An 8,751-nucleotide genomic window follows, 5' to 3' on the forward strand; every position below is an offset into this window, starting at 1 on the left:
AGTCCCTTGGACTGCAAGGAGATCCAACCAGTCCATTCTAAAGGAGATCAGTCCTGGATGTTCATTGAATGGACTGATGTTGAAGCTGAAACTCCAATAATTTGGCCACCTGATGCGGAGAGCTGACTCATTTGAAAAGACCCTGATGGTGGGAAAGATTGAGGGCAGGAGGAGAAGGGGACAACAGCGGATGAGATGGTTGGAAGGCATCACCGACTCAATGGACATGGGTTTGGGTGGACTCGTGGGAGTTGGTGATGGACAGGGAGGCCTGGCATGTTGTGGTTCATGGGGTCGCAAAGAGTCGGACAAGACTAAGTGACTGAACTGAACCGAACCCTTCAGAGATTGGACACTCTTAGTTTCTGAAACTTTATCAGATAAGTTAGGAAGGTTATCTCACTAACAGGTACAGAACTGTCAAGGAATTTTTGGAAACCTTGAGATGGAAGTAATTCATGTAAATCTGTGATAAGTCTGTGGCTTTACTTTCCTAGCCCTGAAAGATTTATTTTAAACGTTCAGTTGAGACTCTAGACAAATCTCATCAATTCATGTTGAGGTTTGACAGAAAACAACAAAATTATGTAAAGCAATTATCCTTCAGTTAAAAAATAAATACTTTTTGTAGAAAGTCTCAAAAGAGCAAAAAAGTCTATAATCAGTTATGGTTATATAAATCATCAGGCCAAGTTTATTGAGACCAGACCTATATTACCAAGGGAGTTGTCTTAATTTGGTTATATTTGGTAAAAATGATGGTGATTTTAGGGAGAAAAAGATGTTTCAATGAATGTTAAATCCCAATTTGTTAATGGAGGTCTGTATCTAGTAAGACTCATTTCCTGGACAGTTCTTTGCTGTTAGGGTACATTAATGTAAGTTTTAATTAAATTATTAAGGACACTCTAGGTTTGTCTCTGAAGCTTATCTCCGTAATCTCTCTTTGGATGAAGATCAGATGCCTCATGCACGACCTGCAACCAAGACTGGAAAAAGACTTAATTTGAGAAACTATCTCAAACCTGGATGGAAGGACCTTTTTATAGGTACTCTTAACTAGTTCATGCATGGGGAAATTGAAGGGAAATTGACTCTTAGATTAATTCTCACTTCCAAAGGCCCCTAAGCTGGACTAGTCTATAGAGAGGTCTGCTGACCTCAAACTCACCTTAAAGCAATGCTCGAACAGAGGAAACTGCACTACACTAGGATGAGAGGACGACGACATCAGAAGCAGACAGCTTGCCCAAGATGCTGACCTGACTCGTATGATCATTTATAATGCTTTCATGATTCCTTGGAGGTGTGTGTATCAGTCAAATGTTTTCTATCATAGGTACAATTCTATGCTAGTTTAAAACTCAATCCAGTTGTTGGGTTGTGGCCAATTATCTGTGTCTAGTACTTCTGGGTTACCTTGGTGGAGTTCTGTTCTCCAGGGCTCTGATACCACCTAGGAAATTTATTTTAGATGAGAATTCAGTCCTCTTCTGTCTATTCATGATATTGCTAGATAGGATCCTCTCACCTGGCCACTTAATAATATCTGCTCTGATGTTGGCCATAGATTTAAGTTTTCTCTTAGGGTCATTCAAACTCAAATTTCACTTAAGGTCATTCAAAATTAGAGTGATGAGCTAAGTCTCAAAATTAACCTCTCATCTATTAAAAGGAAAACTCCCGGAATTATGTGATGTATCTGTATGGTAAACACAGGCTATGGTTATTTAAGTTTGAAAGCTCCTGTATGTTGGGAACAATTAAATCATACTAAAAATGATCAAACTGGTAATATGAGACACAGCCAGGTGTTTATGAACGATGCCTATTATTACCATTAGAGAGCGTGATTGGAGCAGAACTCAGTGGATTTGGAGCACTAATTTATGGCCTTGACATCCACAGGGATGGATACAAAGATGTAGCCTAGGATTCCCATGAATTTAAGGTCATACACATTAACAAATTAGAGGTAACCCCAACCAAACCTACCATTGGCATGATCCCAATGGGTCAAAAGATCTGTATTCTACTGGTATGACCATTTAGCAGCTATTTTCTTTGTGTGTGTGTGTATCTTCAATGGGACTGGAGGATGTAATTTGTCATATCTAAGCCTTGACAACTTACATAAGCTTTAAATGATAGTAACTGGGCTATTAACCTATTGAATTCTGAGATCTCTATGATGAGAAAGGCCATGCTGCACAACTCCAAGGCCCTCAACACCTTACAGCATCTCAGGGAGATACAAGTGCTGCAATTCAAAGTGAATGCTATAATTTCATACCTGATAAATCCTTTAATGTGACACATTTGATGAACCATATGAAAAATCAGGTTTCTGCTTTAAGTGACCATTCCCCAGTCTTGATGATCTTTTAAAAAACTGGTTTGGTGTGGGAGGTTCATGGCTAAATTATTTACTTTTAATTCCACTAATGTTATTAGCTGTACTATTTTTATTTTGCCTGTTTCACAAGATAATTGTTTCTTGTATAACCAAGGGTAGGCTGCTGCTGCTGCTAAGTTGCTTCAGTTGTGTTTGACTCTGTGTGACCCCATAGACGGCAGCCCACCAGGCTCCCCCGTCCCTGGGATTCTCCAGGCAAGAACACTGGAGTGGGTTGCCATTTCCTTCTCCAATGCATGAAAGTGAAAAATGAAAGAGAAGTCGCTCAGTCGTGTCCGACTCTTTGCAACCCCATGGACTGCAGCCTACCAGGCTCCTACATCCATGGGATTTTCCAGGCAAGAGTATTGGAGTGGGTTGCCATTGCCTTCACCGAACCAAGTGTATGAGCCTCCAACAAAAATAATGACTGGACTTGAAGCAGTTGATCAAGTGTATAGCTCGATATGTGATCAGTGATTGTAATTATGTTACTCTAGATATAGGAGTAACTTCCACTTCCAGATGTTCAAGCTGGATTCAGAAAAGGCAGAGGAACCAGAGATCAAAATGCCAACAACTGCTGGATCATCAAAAAATCAAGGGTTCCAGAAAAACATCTATTTCTGCTTTATTGACTATGCCAAAGCCTTTGATTGTGTGGATCACAACAGACTGTAGAAAATTCTTAAAGAGATGGGAGTACCAGACTATCTGTCCTGCCTCCTGAGAAATCTGTATGCAGGTCAAGAAGCAACAGTTAGAACTGGGCATGGAACAACAGACTGGTTCCAAATCGGGAAAAGAGTACGTCAAGGCTGTGTATTGTCACCGTGCTTATTTGACTTATATGCAGAGTACATCATGCAAAATGAAGGGCTGAAGGAAGCACAAGCTGGACTCAAGATTGCTGGGAGAAATATCAATAACCTCAGATACTCAGATAACACTATTGTTATCTGTGTGAGAAAAGTGAAGAAGAACTGTGTGGCAGAAAGTGAAGAAGAACTAAAGAGCCTCTTGATGAAAGTGAAAGAGGAGAGTGAAAAGGGTGGCTTAAAACTCAACATTCACAAAACTAAGATCATGGCATCCGGTCCCATTACTTCATGGCAAATAGTTGGGGAAACAATGGAAACAATGAGAGACTTTCTTTTGAGGGTGGAGGGGTCCAAAATCACTGCAGATGGTAACTGAAGCCATGAAATTAAAAGACAGTTTCTCCTTGGAAGAAAAGCTGTGACCAACATATACAGCATATTAGAAAGCAGAGACTTTACTTTATTAAAAAAGGTTCATGTAGTCAAAGCTATGGTTTTTCCAGTAGTCATGTATGGATGTGAGAGTTGGACTATAAAGACAGCTGAGCACTGAAGAATTGATGCTTTTGAACTATCATGTTGGACAGGACTCTTGAGAGTCCCTTGAGCTGCAAGGAGATCAAATTAGTTAATCCTACAAGAAATCAGTCCTGAATATTTATTGGAAGGACTGATGCTGAAGCTGAAATTCCAATACTTTGGCCACCTGATGTGAAGAACTGACTCATTGGAAAAGACCCTGATGCTGGGAAAGATTGAAGGCGGGAGGAGAAGGGGATGACAGAGGATGAGACGGTTGGATCACATCACCGACACGATAGACATGAGTTTGAGTAAGCTCTGGGAGTTGGGGATGGACAGGGAGGCCTAGCGTCCTGCAGTCCATGGGGTTGCAAAGAGTCAGACACGACTGAGTGACTGAACTGAACTGAGATATGGGAAGATGCAACAAGAAGGAATACTTTCCTGGACCATAACTAGAAGACAGGTGTGCAGAGATCTTTGACTATGGAGACCTAGTCTAGTAATAGCACATTGAGTGACCTGTCAGCAAAAGCCTTCTTCAGAACTGGGAAGGAGCCTTACCAGCAACATGAGACAAAATGTTCATGAAATGCCCCCCAAAACATGATCGGATGTATGACCACAAGAGGGCCGTGTCAACTACAAATTGGCACTTACCAAGGGCATTGCCAACGAGTGAACCGCAAAGGCATTTACCCTGTGTCTCCGCGGAGATTGAACCCCATTCTGCTAAAGCTATTGACTTTCAACAGCCTCAGAGGGACTTCAGAGTGGAGCGAGGCACTCTGCTCCAGGGACTCTGGTAGGACTGGTCTGTAGATAGTTGGATGTTTTTAGGAACAGACTTTATGATCTCAATCCTTGCATCTCCTCCTATCTAGAGAAGCACTAAATCCCTTCATGGTGACATCAGATCCCCATGACTAACAAAAAACCTTTTGTGAAATCAGTGCTTCATGGTATTGAACTTCCCCTTCACCAAAACCTTATATATTGAACTTCCCCCACTGCTGCTTTGGAGCAGTCTCTCAGACTGCTCAGACTATTCTGCTGATATGAATGTTTAGCAAATATGACCCTACTTTGGGGGGCATTTCATGACCATTTGGTCCTGCATTGCTGGGAAGGCTCATTCCCAGTTCTGAAGAAGGTTTTGCTGATATGCTGCTCAATGTGCTATTACTGGACTAAGTCTTAATAGTCAAAGATCTGTGAACACCTGTCAGAGCTATCTGACATGCTGCCTCCCTGGCTGCAGTCCTCATTTTCCCCAAATAAAACTTAACTTGCAACTCTCAAGTTGTACGTCTTTTTTAGTTGACACACCCTCTTCCGACAACACGAGACGACTCTATACAAGGACATCACCAGATGGTCAATACTGAAATCAGATTGATTATGTTCCTTGCAGCTGAAGATGGGAAAGCTCTATACAGTCAGCAAAAACAAGACCAGGAGCTGACTGTGACTCAGATCATGAACTCCTTACTGCCAAATTCAGACTGAAATTGAAGAAAGTAGGGAAAACCACAAGACACCATTCAGGTATGATGTAAATCAAATCTCTTATGATTACACAGTGGAAGTGACAAATAGATTCAAGGGATTCGATCTGATAGACAGAATGCCTGAAGAATTATGGACGGAGGTTCATGACATTGTACAGGAGGCAGTGATCAAGACCATCACAAGGAAAAAGAAATGCAAAAAGGCAAAATGGTTGTCTGAGGAGGCCTTACAAATAGCTGAGAAACGAAGAGAAGTGAAAGGCAAAAGAGAAAAGGAATGATAAACCTATTTGAATGAAATGTTCCAAAGAATACCCAGGAGAAATAAGAAAGCCTTCTTAAGTGAACAATGCAGAGAAATAGAGGCAAACAATAGAATGGGAAAGACTAGAGATCTCTTCAAGAAAATTAGAGGTACCAAGGGAGCATTTCATGCAAAGATGGGCACAATAGAGGACAGAAATGGCATGGACCTAACAGAAGCAGAAGAGATTAAGAAAAGGTGGCAAGAATACACAGAAGAACTATACAAAAAGGATCTTAATGAGCCAGGTAACCATGATGGTGTGATCACTCACCTAGAGCCAGACATCCTGGAATGTGAAGTCAAGTGGGCTTAGGAAGCATTACTGTGAACAAAGCTAGTGGAGGTGATGGAATTCCAGCTGAACTATTTCAAATCCTCAAAGATGATGCTGTGAAAGTGCAGCACTCAATATGCCAGCAAATTTGGAAAACCCAGTAGTGGCCACCAGACTGGAAAAGGTGAGTTTTCATTCCAATCCCAAAGAAAGGCAATGCCAAAGAATGTTCAAACTACCACACAATTGCACTCATGTCACCCACTAGCAAAGTTAAGTTCAAACTTCTTGATTAGAAATCAGCTTCCATCATCAGCTTCTCCTCCTCGTCAGGCAGGGTAATTTTCTATTCCTTATATGGTCAAGCTTGGACTCTCATAGCTCAATGGAAATGCACAAAAATTTGGTAAATCATCTCAAGTTTCAGCATAATGTCACCTTTTCCTTATATTTTGCTTTCAGTGCACACATAGAAGCATGTCCTAGGGGGTCATTAACTTACTGAGCCCACCGGGCAGGATGTGGGGCTCATGCCACCGTTGTTTTATTGTTTGGGGGAAGGTCCTGTGCCTTTGCCACATGGTTTTGTGGCTGAGCAAACCTGCTTTCTTGATTGATCCTTTAACTTACAGAGTCTCCCATACTTTTTTCTTTACTTACAATGCCCTAGTGGGAATAACTACTTAATCGCCTACTCTGTCTCTTTTCTCTATCCTTATCAACTTGATTTACTTTAGTCTTCTTGCCAGTCCTGGGCGACCCAGGTTCCTGTGTTGGGTCCCCATCTGGGGAGGTCTGACAGCAGTCTTTATTTTTAGCACGGATCATGCAAGTCTGAGGGGCTCACGGGATGGTCTTCAGCAGTTTAGGCTCCATTATGAACTTGTGAATCCGTTGTGGCTTCTCTCCTGGTGTGGGTGCTGTTACAGTGTGGTGTGGCACGGTGTGCAAGAGGGCCTCAGGAGTCAGGACAGTTCCACATGCACACATGTCCCCCAGGTGTGGTGTGGTCCAGAGTCAATCTCCACTCCTTTTCTGGGTACACCACCTGGTATTTTGACAAGTTGATCTGTAGTGACCCTCTCATGGCTTGAGAATCGCCTGCCTTTGCTGCCTGGCTTTGCAGCTTGGTCAGCTAACTGGTTGCTTTGGATTATATGAATTTCACCCTTCTGGTGGCCTGGACAGTACACTCCGGCCACCAATGAGGGCTTGTGGATGGCTTCTCATAGTGACAGGATCTCAAAGCATGTTTTCTGTCTTTATTGTCTGAAGCGAGGAGCCCCCTTCTCTGCAGATGGTCCTGTGAGCAGCCACCACAGAGAACGCAGAGCAGGAGCCTCTGTACGTATCACTCACGTGCCTTCAGTGAGCCGTAGGGCTCTTGTCAGAGCAGTGACTTCTGCCTCCTGAGCTGAGCTCCCTAGGGGCAGGGCTTTTGCTTCTACCACCTTTTCAAGGGTTAGCAGCACAGGACTTCCCTGGCGGTCCAGTGGTTAAGACCCTGCACTTCCATTTCAGGGAGTGCGGATTTGAGCCCTGGTTGGGGAATGAAGATCTTGTAGGCTGTGTGGCAAAAAAACAGAAAGGGTTTTCACTACATACCGAATACGTCCCCTGCCTTGGTCCATGGAGCTGCTTCCATCCATGAACAGGTCCACATCTGGCTCAGCCAAGGGTTGTGTGTTGAGCCTGGTGTGCTCGAGGCAGTCGTGCTCAGGGGTTTGTGCAGCAAACTTCGGGAGCAGTGACGCTGGATTTAGGGCCAAAGTGACCCGAAATTTTAGAGTGGAATTGCCTGAGAGAATGGCTTGGTACTTCCCCATTCTCCCAGAAGTCAGCCAATAGCTCCCTTTTTGTTCCAGTGAAGAAAGGACATTAAATGAAGTGAAAGTCGCTCAGTTGTGTCCGACTCTTTGCAACTGCATAGACTATACAGTCCATGGAATTCTTCAGGCCAGAACACTGGAGTGGGTAGCCTTTCCCTTCTCCAGGGGGTCTTCCTGACCCAGGAATCGAACTGGGGTCTCTTGCATTGCAGGCAAATTCTTTACCAACTGAGCTACCAGAGAAGCCCCAAGAAAGGACAGGGTGAGAGACATACACAGTGGTGGGTTGCCCCAGGGTGAACTGCTCAGTTTCCTGAAGTCTGGCACAAGGAGTTGCTACCGCTCCAAGGCTAGGGGGCCACCCTGAACACTCTGTTTTAGTTGAGATGTAAGTAGTGGGCTGAGGGATATTCCCCAGGGCTTGAATTAATATCTGAGACTCATGCCTTGTCTCTCATGGACCTACAGTGTGAAAGGTTTAAGTCTGCTAGTTCCAAAGCTGGAGCCGAGACTAACCTTGTTTTTTATCATTTCCCAGCCTGTTTGGTGCTCTTTGTCAAAGTAAAGAGCTCAAGATATGTTCTTTTAAAGCCTGAATTTGAGATCCTAATTCGATAGAATCCTGCCTTTCCCAGAAGCCCCTCAGCTCTGTGTGTCTTGGGTGTTCCCAAGCCGGCAGTTGCCTATTTTCTGTCAAGCAGAGGATGAAACCCAGGTACATGACTTGTTACTTACATACTTGAGCCTTCCTCTGGGAGCCGTTCCATCCACAATTGGCCAAATTCCAAGCCAGGCTTCAGCAATATGTGAACCGTGAACTTCCTGATGTTCAAGCTGGTTTTAGAAAAGGCAGAGGAACCAGAGATCAAATTGCCAACATCTGCTGGATCATGGAAAAAGCAAGAGAGTTCCAGAAAAACATCTATTTCTGCTTTATTGACTATGCCAAAGCCTTCGACTGTGTGGATCACAATAAACTGTGGAAAATTCTGAAAGAGATGGGAATACCAGACCACCTGACCTGCCTCTTGAGAAATCTGTATGCGGGTCAGGAAGCAACAGTTAGAACTGGACATGGAACAACAGCTGCTA

The sequence above is a fragment of the Bison bison genome, unplaced genomic scaffold, assembly GCF_000754665.1.
Source record: "Bison bison bison isolate TAMUID 2011002044 unplaced genomic scaffold, Bison_UMD1.0 scf7180017858893, whole genome shotgun sequence".
NCBI lineage: Eukaryota > Metazoa > Chordata > Mammalia > Artiodactyla > Bovidae > Bison > Bison bison.